The sequence below is a fragment of the Triticum dicoccoides genome, chromosome 2B (assembly GCF_002162155.2).
Source record: "Triticum dicoccoides isolate Atlit2015 ecotype Zavitan chromosome 2B, WEW_v2.0, whole genome shotgun sequence".
Classification (NCBI taxonomy): domain Eukaryota; kingdom Viridiplantae; phylum Streptophyta; class Magnoliopsida; order Poales; family Poaceae; genus Triticum; species Triticum dicoccoides.
Window position 1 is genome coordinate 596,211,049 of NC_041383.1, and position 18,787 is coordinate 596,229,835.

Here is an 18,787-nt window from a genome sequence, read left to right on the forward strand (position 1 = left end):
ACGTGCCAAGGAAACCGCTTCGCTAAACGCGCTAAGGTGGTATAATAAAAAACGATTCCAATAAAGGCTTGGTGGTGGTGTGACGTCATGCCACAAAATACGTCAGCAGATTGAGCTTGTGTACATAATATTCTCTCTACAGTGGTATGTGGAATTTATTTTGCAGAGCCGGACACTATCCTGGTGTTCACAATCTTCTATGAATTATTCGGAGGAGGAACCCGCCTTGCAATGCCAAACAATATGCGCGCCGGACGCATCGTCATTGAAGCCTAGTTCAGGGGCTACTGAGGGAGTCCTGGACTAGGGGGTGTCCGGACAGCCGGACTATCACCGTCAGCCGGACTCCAAGACTATGAAGATACAAGATTGAAGAGTTCGTCCCGTGTCCGGATGGGACTTTCCTTGGCGTGGAAGGCAAGCTTGGCGATACGGATATGTGGATCTCCTACCATTGTAACCGACTCTGTGTAACCCTAGCCCTCTCCGGTGTCTATATAAACCGGAGGGTTTTAGTCCGTAGGACACATAACCATTGCAACAATCATACCATAGGCTAGCTTCTAGGGTTTAGCCTCCTTGATCTCGTGGTAGATCCACTCTTGTACTACCCATATCATCAATATCAATCAAGCAGGAGGAGGGTTTTACCTCCATCGAGAGGGCCCGAACCTGGGTAAAAACATCGTGTCCCTTGTCTCCTGTTACCATCCGCCTAGATGCATAGTTCGGGACCACCTAGCCGAGATCCGCCGGTTTTGACACCGACAGAGGGCTTATGGCCCATAGCCGGTTCAAGGCCTGTAGCTGTAAACCGGCGCCAGTATGTAACTTGTATTGTAAGTTAGGAATAGTAGAGACCGAGCTGGATAAATCTATAAACCGGCATTGGGACTCTGGGAACCGATGGGCGCCACCCATGTATATAAGGGGACGACCCGACGACGGTTTGAGGACAACAGACGACAACTCGAGACTTAGGTGAAGCTTGTTTGCTCCCTAGTCATCGAAACCCCATCAATTCCATCACAACTAAACGTAGGCTTTTACCTTCATCGAAGGGGCCGAACTAGTATAAACTCTCTTGCGTCCTTGTGTCTGCTTTAACCCCTTCAAGCTAACCCGTAGGGATGGCTCCACGACTAAGTCCTTTCATGAGGACATCTACTGTGACAAAACCACGACAGTTGGCGCCCACCGTGGGGCTATCGCATGATGGTTTCAAGTTCTTGGAGGGCAACTTCGAAGGACTCAAGGGCTATGCTGTGGGCCGGATGACCAAGAGTCGTCGCGGCAAGCTCTACATCGACGATGCAGGATGGGGTCCCGAGGCCGGCTCAATTGAGTACGGGTACCGGGTCCCATTTGGTGGTATACACGTCTTCATCGGCAAGATCGGTGAACAGGGTCCTGAGCCAGACATCTGCACCGACCTCGTCGATACGGCTCAGCGTGCGAGATCTGCCCAGGTTAAACCGGTTGTAAAGCGTACCTTCGTGGGGGTCATCAACGGAGGAGAATATGAGGATGGATCGGGATCTGGTAGCGAGATCGTCATTTATTCCAGCGACGAGTCCTCGATCGGAGAAACTGAATCATTGTATCAGTTACAAGACGGCCGGATTGGGGGCTGTTCCGATGGCGACAGTATTCCAGACCCCTCTGATCTGCCCAATCGGGTTTGAATATTCATGGCCGGTACACAAGCGGCGGTCCACTCTTCGACCGCAGCGGCAATGTTCACCGGGTCAGCGGCGGTGGTGGCGGCCGGGTCAGGAGGCCCTGTGCGCCCGCCGGCTCAAGTTTTATCTGGTCTGTTTGATGCGTTGGTTGTGCTCATGGCAGAGGCTAACACGGCGGATCAGGACACCCACAACGCGGAAGTCGCAAAGGTGAGGGAGCAGATCACTCAGGCCAAGGCCGACCTGGCAGCCGAGAACGACAGTTGGCACCCACCGTGGGGCCGTGGAGCGGGCCTCTTTGGATGCCCAGGCATATAAGCTCATGCTGGATCAGAACGCGTCGCATGAGGTCTTGAAGCGGAAGCACCGGTCCCGCCTGCCTTCGGTTTTCGATGCCAGAAATCTCTTTCACACCCCAGGAGCGGGAACCAGTAACCCGCCGGTGGTAAACCGGGCAGAGGTGCCTGGGCCAGGTGCGCTGGTTCAACCTCGCCTAATGGAATCCCCTCGAAAGAACGACATTGCACCTCAGCCTGTCCAGACACCTCCGGGTCATTATTCCAATCCCATGGACAATCTTGTCGTTGCCGCTTCATGACTGGAGGCCATCCCGATCGAAGGTGATTCTCTGCAGGCGGTGGAGACGCGCCGGGTTAAGGAGCTCCTTCGGACTGCTTTGATCCAACAGTAAGCATATTCATACAGCCGTGACCGAATTCATTCCACCCCTCGTCCGAGCCGGAGCTACAGCAGGCGTATGGATGAACCGGCTGTGTCAAGCAATGCACGGAACTGTGAGGCGCCCCATGGCAATAACCCGGCAGGCAGTATTCGTGATGCTCAGGAAGTGGTGGACCGGGCCCAGGCACGCAGGGAGGCCGAGATAGCAGCACAAAATGAGGCTCGTCAGCTTACGCCGGTTCATCCAACCACCTCAGTCGAGCCAGGGGTTACTTCCAGTTCTTTGGGGGTGCCTTGTCTTGTCCCCGCTTTACGCAATGTGCGCTTACCCAAAGACTTCAAGGGTCCGCGCAAGGTGCCAAACTACACTGCTGATTTGTCTCCAGAAGCATGGGTAGAGGGTTATGAGATGGCCATGGAGATGCTGGATGTGGATGAGGCTGCGTGCGCCAAGTACTTCACCATGATGCTTGAAGGGACGGCCCGTACTTGGTTAAAAAGCTTACCGCCAATTCTATCAGTTCATGGGCCCAGTTGCGAGCCCGGTTTGTCCAGAATTTCAAGGATACCTGTAAGCAGCCCATGTCGATAGTGGACTTGGCGGCCTGTGTCCAGGAGGAAGGAGAGTCAACGACTCATTGGGTGCGCCGAGTCTCGGAAATTTTGCACTCGTCAGATCGTATCAACACTAATTCTGCGGTTATAACCTTGGAAGGCAACTGCCGGTTTAAGCCTCTGAAGTTGAAATGGGACGAATGAAGCACCATTGTAATGACATGGGAACCCTCATGGGTGCTTTAGTGAAGTATGCTGATTCCGATAGTACCAAGGATCCCGAGTCTGAGGATGACAAGACAGGGAAGGGAAAAAGAACAGTAACTCCAAGGGGCAGCAACACAACACGGCAGGTCATGGGAACGGAGGCAAGTGTAAAGCGGATGGTAGCGTGGACTTTGTGGCTAATACTAGCGCACAGGACAAGGGCCAGCGACGCAAGGGTAAAGCGGCGAATCTCGGTGGAGCTCCAAATCCTAACCCGGACTGCCTAACCTATCTGTTAAACCAGCCCTGTCAAAAGCACGGGACGAAGGAGATGCCGGCCAACCACCTTTGGAAGAATTGTTACATTATGTAGGAGTTCAAGAATTCTAGTGCTTTCCGGTATGATCAGGGATCAGGTGGTGGCTCAGGGTCCGGTTTCCATGGGCCGGGTCACGATGGAGGAGCTTCCGATTCAGGCTTCAATGGTAATCAGGGTGGACACAACAATCAGAATAATCAGAATAACCAAGGTGGTTACAACCAGCAGCAGCAGTAGTCGGGTTATCAGAGCCATCCAAAGCAGTTGAATAGCAGGCAATATCATGTCTTCACTACTAGCTTGGATAAACGAGACCGGAAACTTCAAAAGCGAGCGGTGAATTCTGTTGAACCGGCCGTGCCGCGTTATTTACGCTGGTCGGAACAGCCAATCGTATGGAGCAGATAGGATCACCCTCCCCGGGTTGACAATCCGGGTCAGCTAGCATTGGTGGTGGCCCCTCAGGTGGGAGGTTATAAATTCACCAAGGTGCTCATGGATGGAGGGAGCAGTATTAACATCTTGTACCTTGAGACCTTCCGCCGTATGGGGCTAATAGATAAAAATCTTAAACCGTCTAATACGGTGTTCCATGGTGTGGTACCTGGCAAGTCAGCATATCCTGTTGGCAAGATAGCTCTGGAAGTGGCCTTTGGAGACGATCATGATTCCAGGTCAGAGACATTGACTTTTGAGGTGGTGAAGATCCGGAGCCCGTATCATGCCCTATTTGGGCGGCCGGCTTATGCCAAATTCATGGCACGGCCTTGTTATATCTATTTACAGCTCAAGATGTCGGGTCACAAGGGAACAATAATGGTTCATGGAAGTCGCAAGATTGCTTTGGAATGTGAGGAAGGTGATGCGGCCTATGCAGAGTCGGTTTGTGCCACTGAAGAGTTGAAATACTACAAGGACAATGTTGATCCGGTGGACATGACCCCATTGAAGAAGCCAACCACAGAGCATGATCCAGCTTTAAAGTTCAAATCGGCGGCTGAGACTAAGCTTGTTGACTTCGTACCTGGTGATTCGTCCAAGCAGTCCAGCATCAGTGCCAACCTGGACCCGAAATAGGAAAGCGCGCTCATCGAGTTCATCCGTGAGAAGCGGGACATTTTTGCATGGAAGCCTTCTGACATGCCAGGTGTACCGAGGGAACTCGCTGAGCACACTCTTAATGTCGATCCTAAGTACAAACCGGTGAAGTAGTTTCTCCGCCGGTTTAACGAAGGAAGGCGCAAAGCTATTAGAGAGGAGGTGGCCAGGCTTTTAGCGGCTGGCTTTATTGTTGAAGTTTTCCATCCATAATGGCTTGCCAATCCGGTGCTGGTTCATAAGAAAAACGGCACTTGGCGCATGTGTGTGGACTACACAGACCTTAACAAAGCTTGTCCAGCAGGTCCTTTTGCCCTCCCTCGCATTGACCAGATTATTGATGCTACTGCGGGTTGTGAGCGTTTTAGTTTTCTGGATGCATATTCTGGTTATCATCAGATCAAGATGGCAGTTAAGGACCAGGAGAAGACAGCGTTCATAACTCCCTTTGGAGCCTTCTACTATGTATCTATGCCCTTTGGGCTCAGAGTGCCCAGGCAACTTATGAACGATGTGTACAGAATTGCCTTCATAAGAAGATCGGCCGTAATGTACATGCCTATGTGGATGATATTGTGGTTAAGTCAAGGGAGAAGGAGACTCTGGTTGACGATTTGAAGGAAACCTTTGATAACCTATGGACATATAAGATGATGCTCAACACGGCCAAGTGTGTTTTTGGTGTACCGGCTGGCAAGTTATTGGGTTTTCTTGTGTCCAACAGGGGAATTGAGGCTAATCCGGAGAAGATCACAGCTATTACCTCCCTGGCTAAGCCGAAGTGTATCAACGATGTTCAACGCTTGGCAGGCCGGATTGCCACGTTGAGCCGGTTTATCAATCGCCTTGGTGAAAAGGTGATCCCTTTGTATCAGATGTTTGAAGAAGACGGATCAATTCATCTGGAGTTCGGCTGCTGATAAAGCATTTGAGGATTTAAAGCGGCAGTTAGCCAATCCGCCTATTCTTGCAGCTCCGATTGACAAGGAACCATTGTTGCTATATGTAGCAGCTAATGCTCGTGCAGTCAGTGTAGCTATTGTGGTGGAGCGCAAAGAGGCAGGCAAGGAATATCCGGTTCAACGTCCGGTTTACTATATCTGCGAGGTGCTTATTGAGTCCAAGCATAGGTACCCGCATTGGCAGAAGCTGGTGTATGGAGTTTTCATGGCAAGTCGGAAGCTTAAACAATACTTCCAGGGACATCCCATCACAGTGGTCAGCTCTGCTCCTTTGGGAGATATAATTCAGAACAGGGAGGCGACTGGCCGGGTTGCCAAGTGGGCTATAGAGCTTGGGCCGCACGGATTGAAATACATGCCTCGGACGGCGGTCAAATCTCAAGCACTTGTAGATTTCATCAATGATTGGACGGAACTACAAGCACCTGAAGAGAAACCGGATCACACCTATTGGACTATTCATTTTGATGGGTCCAGGAAATTGGAGGGCTCGGGGGCTGGAGTCGTATTAACTTCCCCAAGAGGTGATAAGTTCTGTTATGTTCTCCGCTTAATGTTCCCTTGCACTAACAATGCAGCTGAGTATGAAGCTTTACTCCATGGTCTCCGGATGGCTAAGGAGATGAATCTCAGCTGAGTTAAGTGCTTCGGTGACTCGGACCTGGTGGCTCAACAAGTATCTGGCACATGGGATTCCAAGGATCCGCTCATGGCAGCCTATCGTCGTGAGGTGGATATTGTTGCGGGCCACTTCAAGGGTTATCAGGTGGATCATGTGGACAGACGAAAGAACGAAGCGGCAGACGCTTTAAGCCGGCTGGGCTCTCAACGCAAACCGGTCCTGCCTAACGTCTTTTTAGATGTTCTGCATAACCCGTCCGTCAAGCTCCCTGGTGAAGAGGATTTGGCTATTCCTAATCCAGAGGCTCAGTTGGTGGCAGCCCTGCATGTCATTCCGGATTGGACGATTCCTTATCTTGCGTACATGAACCGGGGCGAGTTACCAGAGGATGAGACTCTGGCCAAGCAGATAGTCCGGCGATCCAAGTCAATGACCATTATCAATGGCGAGTTGCATCATTACAGTGTGTCAGGGGCGTTTCAACGCTGTGTATCTCCTGAGGAAGGCTGTGAAATTTTGCGTGAAATCCACGAAGGGGATTGTGGTCATCACGCCGGTTCAAAGTCTCTGGTGGTTAAGGCATTTCGTCATGGTTTCTATTGGTTCACTTCCCATGCTGATGCGGAGGACCTGGTTAGATGATGTGATGGCTGTCAGAAATTCTCAAGACGCGCTCATGTGCCGGCTCAAGAATTGAGGATGATTCCAATTACTTGCCCATTTACGACTTGGGGGCTGGATATGGTTGGGCCTTTCAAAAGGACCAAGGACAAGAAGACCCATCTTTTGGTGGCGGTTGACAAGTTTACAAAGTGGGTTGAAGCGGAGCCGTTAGCAAGTGTGATGCAACCACAACAGTTCAATTCATTAAAAAGGTGATTTTCCGGGTTGGCTTTCCACATAGTATCATTACTGATAATGGTACCAACCTGTCCAAGGGTGCTATGAAGGAGTTTTGTGAACGTGAGCACATCTGGCTTGATGTTTCATCGGTGGCTCACCCATAATCCAATGGCCAAGCCGAGAGGGCTAACCAAGAGATCTTACGAGGCATCAAACCCCGGCTTATGGTTCCTCTCCAGCGGACGCCGGGCTGTTGGGTTGAGGAGCTACCATCTGTGTTGTGGAGCATCAATACTACGCCCAACAGATCGACAGGATACACACCGTTCTTCATGGTCTATGGAGCGGAGGCGGTTCTCCCAAGTGATATCCATCATGATTCACCTCGTGTGGCAGCTTATGTTGAAGCGGACAATGAGGTAGCGCGGCAAGATGCCTTGGACTTGCTGGACAAGGAACGTGACATCACAGCTGCCCGTTCGGCGATTTACCAGCAGGATCTTCGTCGCTATCACAGTCGCCGAGTTAGAACCAGAGCTTTTCAAGAAGGAGATTTGGTGCTCCGGCTCATCCAAGACCCGACTGATATGCACAAGATGTCCCCATCTTGGGAGGGACCTTTCATGGTCAGCAAGAATCTGCACAACGGGTCGTACTATCTAATCGACATTCGAGAGCATAAAGACTCACGCACGTCAGAGGAGGAGACCAACAGGCCGTGGAACATAGCTCAGCTTCGGCCTTATTATACTTGAGCCTTAAGATCTATTTATGTACATATTGTGACAATGTATATATTATGATCAATACAATAAACCGGAGCCCTAGCTAAACCAGGGTCTCTTATTTTTACATCATGTGTGGTTACACGGAGTTTTTTTATCTTAAAGCGACCTCCGGTTTACCCCTTGAGTTAGCTTTTTCAATAAGCTTTATATCATGTCACTTGGGGGCTTGGTCATATCCGAACCAATGTGACACCTCTTGACAGGCGAAAGCCACAGAATCACTTGGGGACTTGGTCACGTCTGAACCAGTCACGCCTCTTGATCGGCCTAAGGCCACAGAATCACTTGGGGGCTTTGGTCGAACCCGAACCAACGCTACACCTCTTGATCGGTGTAATGCCACTGCATCATTTGGGGACCTTGGCTAACTTGAACCATAGCTACGCCTGTCGGGGGCTTGGTCGTGTCCGACCATGGTAATACCACTTGATCGGCTCGAATAGCCACTTTTTTGCAAATGATTCTATTTGTCTTTGCTTGAGATATATTTCTCTTATTTGCATATTTCTGTTGTTCTTTTTTTAAAAAAACCAACGATTATTAAACTGGTTTTCAGTTGATGGAACACGGTCAATTCTTAATCCGGAGACTTTTTGCCCGGTTTGATTTTCTGTTAACATCCTATTCTGGAGTAACACCGGTGTTCTTTGTAAACCGGAGCGGTTTACTTATATTCACAGGAGCTGATTTCTCCTCCAGCAGAGTGGGTTTTCTTAGCAACTCCGCTTTAAGATTGGCACAGTCAACTTCATGACCTACGATGGCAGGTATCATATATTTTGATATTTGATTATATGTTTGAATCTAAGATGTTATCTTTGATTGCATATACATCGATATTATGACCCGCCTGGTGGTACAACCACAGCGGCGTTTTAAGCTTTCTGCTGCAGATAACAGTTTTAACATTGATGATTCAACGGAAGCATAAAGTTGCAATAAGTATGCACGAAGGCATATCAACATCAAAGTGTGGCAGCTAGTCTATTACAAGGCAACACGGTGCCCAGATAAGATAATTGTTTTTCTGCGTAACATAGCGGAACAGCAATGTAAACCGGCTTCCGGTTCAGGCTTGGTCGCCAGCTTGCCCTGATGGTTGCAGGTCATCCTGCGCCGCTTCAGCTTCTGCTCCCCTACCCAGCGGCTGGAAATCAACAGTTGTCCAGTCAATTCCCATTAATGCTTGAAAGACAGCTTCATCGTTGATCAGCAATGACGGTTCAATGTCAGGAGCGTAAATATGCTTACGGATTGGAGGGATAAGGTTTTCCGCTTCAGGAACTGGTGCAGCCACTCGTTTGTTTTGACCATCATATTGAGCTTGATAGTGTGACAAATTTGCCTCTTCAGCCAATTGACAAGCCAGAGGGCGCACTTCCCGGTTTATAGCTCGGAGATTCTCTTCGTTGAACTCTGTCGCGTCCTCCTTCACACTTGGAAAGCCTTGGGCCGCTTCAACAGGATCAAAATCTGGAACCCATGCTTTTGCCTGGATTAAGGCGTTTATAGCGCCGGTTCTAGCAGCAGATTTCTTCAACTCTTCAATCCGGGCAGGAAGCATGGACAACCTTTTAATGGTGTCCTGAATCAAGGTCGGTTCCGGGTTGTTGTGAGAAGCAGTGCTGATAATCCGTTGCGCACCTGTATACAGTTGTTCTATCAATGTATAGGCGGCCTTTAGTTTCTTCCGCACATCCGATCCCAAGTGGCAATACGTGTCCCTGTATCATTCAAAGGGTTGGTAAACTGGCTACAATATGAGAAGACATCGTTACTTCAGAAATCAAAAATGCTTACCAAAGACAGCAGCGGTCATGGCATGCACTTGCTGTTGCGGAACATAGTAATTTCAAAAAAATTCCTACGCACACGCAAGATCATGGTGATGGCATAGCAACGAGAGGGGAGAGTATTGTCCACGTACCCTAGCGTTATGACAACGCGGTTGATGTAGTCGTACGTCTTCACGATCCGACCGATCCAAGTACCGAACGTACGGCACCTCCGAGTTCAGCACACGTTCAGCTCGATGACGATCCCCGGACTCCGATCCAGCAAAGTGTCGGGGATGAGTTCTGTCAGCAGGACGGCGTGGTGACGATGATGACGTTCTACCAGCGTAGGGCTTCGCCTAAACTCCGCGACGATATGACCGAGGTGGAATATGGTGGAGGGGGGCACTGCACACGGCTAAGGAATGATCACGTAGATCAACTTGTGTGTTCTAGGGTACCCCCCTGCCCCCGTATATAAAGGAGCAAGGGGGGTGTGGCCGGCCTTAGGAGGAGCCGCGCCAGAGGAGTCCTACTCCCGCTGGGAGTAGGATTCCCCCCTTCCCTAGTTGGACTAGGACTTGGGGGGAAGGAGGAGAGGGGGAAAGGAAAGGGGGGACGCCGCCCCCCCCCTCCTTGTCCTATTCGGACTTGGGGGGGGAGGGGCGCGCGGCTCCCCCTAGGCCTCCTCTCCTCTTCCTCCACTAGGCCCAATAAGGCCCATTAGGTCACCGGGGGTTCCGGTAACCTCCCGGTACTCCGGTAAAATGTCGATTTTTCACCCGGAACACTTCCAATGTCCAAACATAGGCTTCCAATATATCAATCTTTATGTCTCGACCATTTCGAGACTCCTCGTCATGTCCGTGATCACATCAGGGACTCCGAACAAACTTCGGTACATCAAAACTATAAACTCATAATAAAACTGTCATCGTAACATTAAGCGTGCGGACCCTACAGGTTCGAGAACTATGTAGACATGACCCAGAACTATTCTCGGTCAATAACCAATAGTGGAACCTGGATGCCCATATTGGCTCCTACATATTCTAAGAAGATCTTTATCCGTCAAACCGCATAACAACATACGTTGTTCCCTTTGTCATCGGTATGTTACTTGCCCGGGATTCGATCGTCGGTATCCAATACCTAGTTCAATCTCGTTATCGGCAAGTCTCTTTACTCGTTACGTAATGCATCATTCCATAACTAACTCATTGGCTACATTGCTTGCAAGGCTTATAGTGATGTGCATTACCGAGAGGGCCCAGAGATACCTCTCCGACAATCGGAGTGACAAAACCTAATCTCGAAATACGCCAACCCAACATGTACCTTTGGAGACACCTGTAGTACTCCTTTATAATCACCCAGTTACGTTGTGACGTTTGGTAGCACCCAAAGTGTTCCTCCGGTAAACGGGAGTTGCATAATCTCATAGTTACAAGAACATGTATAAGTCATGAAGAAAGCAATAGCAATATACTAAACGATCAAGTGCTAGGCTAACGGAATGGGTCATGTCAATCACATCATTCTCCTCATGATGTGATCCCATTAATCAATTAACAACACATGTCTATGGTTAGGAAACATAACCATCTTTGATTAATGAGCTAGTCAAGAAGAGGCATACTAGTGACGTTATGTTGGTCTATGTATTCACACATGTATCATGTTTCCGGTTAATACAATTCTAGCATGAATAATAAACATTTATCATGATATGAGGAAATAAATAATAACTTTATTATTGCCTCTAGGGCATATTTCCTTTAGTCTCCCACTTGCACTAGAGTCAATAATCTAGATTACACATTAATGATTCTAACACCCATGGAGTCTTGGTGCTGATCATGTTTTGCTCGTGAGAGAGGCTTAATCAATGGGTCTGCAACATTCAGATCCGTATGTATCTTGCAAATCTCTATCTGTCCCACCTGGACTTGGTCCCGGATGGAATTGAAGCGTCTCTTGATGTGCTTGGTCCTCTTGTGAAATCTGGATTCCTTTGCCAAGGCAATTGCACCAGTATTGTCACAGAAGATCTTCATTGGTCCCGATGCACTAGGTATGACACCTAGATCGGAAATGAACTCCTTCATCCAGACTCCTTCATTTGCCGCTTCCGAAGCAGCTATGTACTCCCCATCACATGTAGATCCTGCCACGACGCTTTGTTTAGAACTGCACCAACTTACAGCTCCACCGTTTAATAAAAACACATATCCGGTTTAGGATTTAGAATCGTCCGGATCAGTGTCAAAGCTTGCATCGACGTAACCATTTACGACTAGCTCTTTGTCACCTCCATATACGAGAAACATATCCTTAGTCCTTTTCAGGTATTTCAGGATGTTCTTGACCGTTGTCCAGTGATCCACTCCTGGATTACTTTGGTACCTTCCTGCCAAGCTTATTGCTAAGCATACGTCAGGTCTGGTACACAGCATTGCATACATGATAGAGCCTATGGCTGAAGCATAGGGAACATCTTTCATTTTCTCTCTATCTTCTGCTGTGGTCGGGCATTGAGTCTGACTCAACTTCACACCTTGTAGCACGGGCAAGAACCCTTTCTTTGCCTGATCCATTTTAAACTTTTTCAAAATTTTATCAAGGTATGTGCTTTGTGAAAGTCCTATTAAGCGTCTTGATCTATCTCTATAAATCTTGATGCCCAATGTGTAAGCAGCTTCACCGAGGTCTTTCATTGAAAAACTTTTATTCAAGTATCCCTTTATGCTATCCAGAAATTCTATATCATTTCCAATTAATAATATGTCATCTACATATAATATCAGAAATGCTACAGAGCTCCCACTCACTTTCTTGTAAATACAGGCTTCTCCAAAAGTCTGTATCAAACCATATGCTTTGATCACACTATCAAAGCGTTTATTCCAACTCCGAGATGCTTGCACCAGTCCATAAATGGATCGCTGGAGCTTGCACACTTTGTTAGCACCTTTTGGATCAACAAAACCTTCTGGCTGCATCATATACAACTCTTCTTCTAGAAATCCATTCAAGAATGCAGTTTTGACATCCATTTGCCAAATTTCATAATCATAAAATGCAGCAATAGCTAACATGATTCGGACAGACTTAAGCATCGCTACGGGTGAGAAAGTCTCATCGTAGTCAACCCCTTGAACTTGTCGAAAACCTTTCATAACAAGTCGAGCTTTATAGACAGTTACATAACCATCAGTGTCAGTCTTCTTCTTAAAGATCCATTTATTCTCAATGGCTTGCCGATCATCGGGAAAGTCAACCAAAGTCCATACTTTGTTCTCATACATGGATCCCATCTCAGATTTCATGGCCTCTAGCCATTTTACGGAATCTGGGCTCATCATCGCTTCCTCATAGTTCGTAGGTTCATCATGGTCAAGTAACATGACTTCCAGAATAGGATTACCGTACCACTCTGGTGCGGATCTTATTCTGGTAGACCTACGAGGTTCAGTAGAAAATTGATATGAAGTTTCATGATCAATATCATTAGCTTCCTCACTAATTGGTGTAGTTGTCACAGGAACCGGTTCTTGTGATGAACTACTTTCCAATAAGGGAGCAGGTACAGTTACCTCATCAAGTTCTACTTTCCTCCCACTCACTTCTTTCGAGAGAAACTCCTTCTCTAGAAAGGATCCGAATTTAGCAACGAAAATCTTGCCCTCAAATCTGTGATAGAAGGTGTACCCAACAGTCTCTTTTGGGTATCCTATGAAGACACATTTCTCCGATTTGGGTTCGAGCTTATCTGGTTGAAGTTTCTTCACATAAGCATCGCAACCCCAAACTTTAAGAAACGACAACTTTGGTTTCTTGCCAAACCACAGTTCATGAGGTGTCGTATCAACGGATTTTGATGGTGCCCTATTTAACGTGAATGCGGTCGTGTCTAAAGCGTAACCCCAAAACGATAGCGGTAAATCAGTAAGAGACATCATGGATCGCACCATATCTAGTAAAGTACGATTACGACGTTTGGACACACCATTTCGTTGTGGTGTTCCGGGTGGCGTGAGTTGCGAAACTATTCCGCATTGTTTCAAATGTAAACCAAACTCGTAACTCAAATATTCTCCTCCACGATCAGATCGTAGAAACTTTATTTTCTTGTTACAATGATTTTCCACTTCACTCTGAAATTCTTTGAACTTTTCAAATGTTTCAGACTTGTGTTTCATTAAGTAGATATACCCATATCTGCTTAAATCATCTGTGAAGGTGAGAAAATAACGATACCCGCCGCGAGCCTCAACATTCATTGGACCACAAACATCAGTATGTATGAGTTCCAATAAATCTGTTGCTCGCTCCATAGTTCCGGAGAACGGCGTTTTAGTCATCTTGCCATGAGGCACGGTTCACAAGTACCAAGTGATTCATAATCAAGTGATTCCAAAAGCCCATCAGTATGGAGTTTCTTCATGCGTTTTACACCGATATGACCTAAACGGCAGTGCCACAAATAAGTTGCACTACCATTATCAACTCTGCATCTTTTGGTTTCAACACTATGAATATGTGTATCACTACTATCGAGATTCAACAAAAATAGACCATTCTTCAAGGGTGCATGACCATAAAAGATATTACTCATATAAATAGAACAACCATTATTCTCTGATTTAAATGAATAACTGTCTCGCATCAAACAAGATCCAGATATAATGTTCATGCTTAACGTTGGCACCAAATAACAATTATTTAGGTCTAAAACTAATCCCGATGGTAGATGTAGAGGTAGCGTGCCGACCGCGATCACATCGACTTTGGAACCATTTCCCACGCGCATCGTCACCTCGTCCTTAGCCAATCTTCGCTTAATTCGTAGTCCCTATTTCGAGTTGCAAATATTAGCAACAGAACCAGTATCAAATAACCAGGTACTACTACGAGCATTAGTAAGGTACACATCAATAACATGTATATCACATATACCTTTGTTCACTTTGCCATCCTTCTTATCCGCCAAATACTTGGGGCAGTTCCGCTTCCAGTGTCCAGTCTGCTTGCAGTAAAAGCACTCAGTCTCAGGCTTAGGTCCAGACTTGGGTTTCTTCTCTTGAGCAGCAACTTGTTTGCTGTTCTTCTTGAAGTTCACCTTCTTCTTCCCTTTGCCCTTTTTCTTGAAACTGGTGGTCTTGTTGACCATCAACACTTGATGCTCCTTCTTGATTTCTACCTCCGCAGTTTTTAGCATTGCGAAGAGCTCGGGAATTGTCTTGTCCATCCCTTGCATATTATAGTTCATCACAAAGCTCTTGTAGCTTGGTGGCAGTGATTGAAGAATTCTGTCAATGACACTATCATCAGGAAGATTAACTCCCAGTTGATTGAAGTGATTATTAGGGCATCTCCAGCCGGCCCCCCAGGAAGCCTCCCCAAGGCACTTTTTCAGCGCCGGCGAGTAAAATTTCTCCCACTCGTCACCCCAGGAGCACAGTTTTTGCCGGATTTGAGGGAAAACACGGCCAGCGAGACCAGGCGAAACCCAACCCCCCGGGGGGCAGCTGGGGACGCCGACAATAGTATTTGCATGTAGATGGTCCACTATCAGTGTCCCAAATCCCTCTCTCCCCTCTCTCTCCCTCTTTTTTCTCTAGGCCCACCCACATGTTCGGCCGCACAAGCACACTCCCCCATCCCCCACCCACCGAGGCAAGTAGGCCCGCACGGGACGGGACGGGCGCGATGAGCAGGGCGTCGGAGCTGGGGCATGGGCGAGCGCGGGCGTCACGGCGGCCGCGTGAGCTTGCGGGGAGGGCGCCGGAGCACGCAGGGAGGCGAGGAGCTCGTCCATGGCCCTGCTCGCGTAGCTTGGAGTTCTCGCCGCTGGCGAACTCGAGCGACTCGGGCGTTGGCCTCCGGCACCAGCTTCGCCCCGCACCGCATCCTCAACGCCCGCCTCCTCCGCCCGCCGAGCTTGCCGCCCCGCATCCTCCTCGCGCTTGGCCCCGACCCCGCCCCCGCCGCCTCCCCCTTCGTGGCTCGCACCCTCGCTGCCGCCGCAGTTGTCCCCGCGCGGGTGCGGGGGGCCGCCACCGCCGTGGCGTCCACCTGCGTGGAGCGTGCCCTGGTGCAGGCTGGGCGCGGGGCACTCGGTGCAGCGGCGAGCAACCGCGGCCAGGGCGCGCGCCGGTGCGGGCGGGGTGCGGGGCACTCGGTTGGCCAGTCGTCTCGCCGGCCCCGCTGTTGAGCCGTCCCCGCGCGACCCCGCGTCCGAGCCGCCGGCCGCCTTTCTTCTCTTGCTGAGGCGCCCGCGTTGAGCCGGCCGCGCTGCCCTTCTACCACTGCGGCTGTGTCCTGCTCTGGCCTGTGCCGCCTCGCCAGCGCCGCCTCATGGCCGCGCTCCTCCACCCCCGCCCGCCAGAGCACTGCGGCGTCCACCTACGCCCGCGTACGACGACACGAGCGAGCCGAGGAAAAGCTCGGGCGCTCCCGCTCGTCCACTCCGGCCCCCGCCGGTCCGCCACACACCGCCCTCGCCCGGCTCTCATCTCCACCGCGCACCTTCCTCGCTGGGCCGCCTCGCCGCCGTGCTCCTGGGGGCGCAACGAGTGGAAAAAATTCCACCCCCAGGCCGAAGTTTTCATCGGCAGCCCCCCAGGAGGCGAAAAAAATGCCTCCTGGGGAGGCCAACGGCTGGAGATGCCCTTATACCCAGACATTTTGAGTATGTGTTCACTGACAGAACTATTCTCCTCCATCTTGCAGCTATAGAACTTATTGGAGACTTCATATCTCTCAATCCGGGCATTTGCTTGAAATATTAACCTCAACTCCTGGAACATCTCATATGCTCCATGACGTTCAAAACGTCGTTGAAGACCCAGTTCTAAGCCGTAAAGCATGGCACACTGAACTATCGAGTAGTCATCAGCTTTGCTCTGCCAGACGTTCTTAATGTCGTCAGTTGCATCAGCAGCAGGCCTGGCACCCAGCGGTGCTTCTAGGACGTAATTCTTCCGTGCAGAAATGAGGATAATCCTCAGGTAACGGACCCCTCCGTGTAATTGCTACCATCATCTTTCAACTTTGCTTTCTCAAGGAACGCATTAAAATTCAACGGAACAACAACACGAGCCATCTATCTACAACAAACATAGACAAGCAAAATACTATCAGGTACTAAGTTCATGATAAATTTAAGTTCAATTAATCATATTACTTAAGAACTCCCACTTAGATACACATCTCTCTAATCCTCTAAGTGATTACGTGATCCATATCAACTACACCATGTCCGATCGTCACGTGAGATGGAGTAGTTTCAATGGTGAACATCAATATGTTGATCATATCTACTATATGATTCACGCTCGACCTTTCGGTCTCTGTGTTCCGAGGCCATATCTGTTATATGCTAGGCTCGTCAAGTTTAACCTGAGTATTCCGCGTGTGCAACTGTTTTGCACCGGTTGTATTTGAACGTAGAGCCTATCACACCCGATCATCATGTGGTGTCTCAGCACAAAGAACTTTCGCAACGGTGCATACTCAGGGAGAACACTTCTTGATAATTTAGTGAGAGATCATCTTAAAATGCTACCGTCAATCAAAGCAAGATAAGATGCATTAAGGATAAACATCACATGCAACCAATATAAGTGATATGATATGGCCATCATCATCTTGTGCTTGTGATCTCCATCTTCGAAGCACCGTCGTGATCACCATCGTCACCGGCGCGACACCTTGATCTCCATCGTAGAATTGTTGTCGTTACGCCATCTATTGCTTCTACGACTATCGCTACCGCTTAGTGATAAAGTAAAGCAATTACAGGGCGTTTGCATTTCATACAATAAAGCGACAACCATATGGCTCCTGCCAGTTGCCGATAACTTCGGTTACAAAACATGATCATCTCATACAATAAAATATAGCATCACGTCTTGACCATATCACATCACAACATGCCCTGCAAAAACAAGTTAGACGTCCTCTACTTTGTTGTTGCAAATTTTACGTGACTGCTACGGGCTTAGCAAGAACTGTTCTTACCTACGCATCAAAACCACAACGATAGTTCGTCAAGTTAGTGTTGTTTTAACCTTCGCAAGGACCGGGCGTAGCCACACTCGATTCAGCTAAAGTGAGAGAGACAGACACCCGCCAGCCACCTTTAAGAACGAGTGCTCATAACGGTGAAACCAGTCTCGCGTAAGCGTACGCGTAATGTCGGTCCGGGCCGCTTCATCTCACAATACTGCCGAACCAAAGTATGACATGCTGGTAAGCAGTATGACTTGTATCGCCCACAACTCACTTGTGTTCTACTCGTGCATATGACATCTACGCATAAAACCTGGCTTGGATGCCACTGTTGGGGAACGTAGTAATTTCAAAAAAAATCCTACGCACACGCAAGATCATGGTGATGTCATAGCAACGAGAGGGGAGAGTGTTCGTCCATGTACCCTCGTAGACCGTAAGCGGAAGCGTTATGACAACGCGGTTGATGTAGTCGTACGTCTTCATGATCCGACCGATCCAAGTACCGAACGTACGGCACCTCCGAGTTCAGCACACGTTCAGCTCGATGACGATCCCCGGACTCCGATCCAGCAAAGTGTTGGGGATGAGTTCCGTCAGCACGACGGCGTGGTGACGATGATGATGTTCTACCGGTGCAGGGCTTCGCCTAAACTCCGCGATGATATGACCGAGGTGGAATATGGTGGAGGGGGGCACCACACACGGCTAACAAACGATCACGTAGATCAACTTGTGTGTTCTAGGGCGCCCCCTGCCCCCGTATATAAAGGAGCAAGGGGGGGTGCGGTCGGCCCTAGGAGGAGGCGTTGGACTAGGACTTGGGGGGGAGGAGGAGAGGGGGGAAAGGAAAGGGGGGGTGCCGCCCCCCTCCTTGTCCTATTCGGACTTGGGGGGAGGGGCGCACGGCTGCCCCTAGGCCTCCTCTCCTCTTCCTCCACTAGGCCCAATAAGGCCCATTAGGTCACCGGGGGGTTCCGGTAACCTCCCGGTACTCCGGTAAAATGTCGATTTCACCCGGAACACTTCCGATGTCCAAACATAGGCTTCCAATATATCAATCTTTATGTATCAACCATTTCGAGACTCCTCGTCATGTCTGTGATCATATCCGGGACTCCGAACAAACTTTAGTACATCAAAACTTATAAACTCATAATAAAATTGTCATCGTAACATTAAGCGTGCGGACCATACGGGTTCGAGAACTATGTAGACATGACCTAGAACTATTCTCGG